Here is a 1,868-nt window from a genome sequence, read left to right on the forward strand (position 1 = left end):
ATCTCACTAGACAACAAAAGCACTAAAGACCCCTAACCACCCAATAATGAAATCCATTGATCTCTTCCTTTGCTGATCTTAATAACTCTTTCAGGCTTTGCTCCTTTCATGGCCTTTGTTTTAATATTACTTACAAATATCACCAAGATCCACATCAAGCTGACTATGTCTGCTTAATGGCTAGCCAAGACATCAGCAAAGTTTCAAGGTAGTCAATACCTGCAAATAAATACGCCTGTTGTACCAATGGCCAATACATTCTCACAACTCACTGTACATACCTATACTATCAAAACTAGAAGAAACCACATGATCCTACGACCTGTTACTTATGGTGTCGATTCTGAGGGAGGGAAGTGGACCAACTATATTCTACTAATTTACCACAACACAATCTTGCCTTGACAAAACCATTGACTGTATTTCTCAAAATTCTTATATGTAGTGCATTGGTTCTTAACCTTTTGACTTCTGTAGACACCTCTTAATCATTATGGTAAGCCAGGGTCCCAGGCCTAAGTAATTTTGATGATTTAAACCACAAAACAATACTCAATTTTTTTTTTTATTAAATGACAATGGGAAAGTAGGATTTTTCTGAATTCAATCAACACAGCCCATTGTTCATACTATATCCTGTTTAAGATAGCCCCGGGCGGGTAACCACGCTTCGCCAGCAGAGTTCATGTAGTTTTGCCTACTCCACGTTCCATTGCGAACGCGGAGTTCAGGCAACACTATGACTCCATGGCGAAGTGTAGTTAGCCGGCCCCTCCACCCTTCCAAATGAATTAAAAGACACCTTCCTGCCTGTGGCTGCCTCCTCCTTTACATTGCCACTCTCGTGCCGCCTCCACGACGTCCTGCTGCACTGATGACCCCTATGTTGTACGTCTTGCGAGAGCGCACGTGCATGTACGATTGTTATCAATTATTGATCAGTAAGTAACTTTCGATTTTTTGGGTATTTTTGTCTTTTTTAGGAGGAACATGGAAAACAGAAGCTCTGAAAAACAGAAGTACCATGTCACACAATACATGGAGGAGGATAACAAAATGTGTTTAATTTAGAATAAAGACAGAACAGTAACTGTGTGGAAAGTCAGGAAACGTTTTAATTGCACAACTGATGTTCTTACTGCCTACAGTGATATTTGTACCCTTGGAGAAGCTTGTTCTCTGTAGCTCGGCTTGTTTTGTTTTACAAAATGATGATTTGCTTACTTAAACAACAAAAATGGCTTTATTTATATAAGGAGGGTTGTTATATGTTTGAGCAATAAGTACCTGAGGAGAAGTTGTATCTGCTAGTTGACACAATGTGTAGTTTGGCTGCATGAGCTATGTTTGTCTTAGCTATCCTTTTAGAATGACTGCATCTAAAATACTTCTACATTTCTGTAACAGATGTAACACACTAGTTGTTTCTAATTTCCTGGCTAAGTTCCTTTTTTCTAATGTTATTTTATTTGAGCAGACTTTTTGGCCAATGTGCCTGCTAGAAAAAAACTATTAAAGGAGAAATTATTTGGCACCGTAGGGTGGCTGAAACAAAGGAAAAAATGATCTACATACATCAAAATACAGAAGGCAAATGAAGAAAAAGGGGAGAAGGAGTTAGTGCCTAGAAATGAGAGGGAACAAAAAGTGGTGAAAATTTTTCATTTTTTATAGTTGTTGTTGTAGTTTCTTAATGTAATTGTTATTTGTAAAGTTGTTAAATTCATTTTTTTAAATAAAATGTTTAAAGTTACTCCAGATTTATTTTCGTAATAGCTTTTAAAGATTCAATATTACTGCAGTCGTGCACTGCGGACATAAACTGGAAGTTACAACTTCAAGAACTGTAATTGTGCTGCTGCATGTAT

Source organism: Lissotriton helveticus, chromosome 4_1 (genome assembly GCF_964261635.1).
Source record: "Lissotriton helveticus chromosome 4_1, aLisHel1.1, whole genome shotgun sequence".
Lineage (NCBI taxonomy): Eukaryota > Metazoa > Chordata > Amphibia > Caudata > Salamandridae > Lissotriton > Lissotriton helveticus.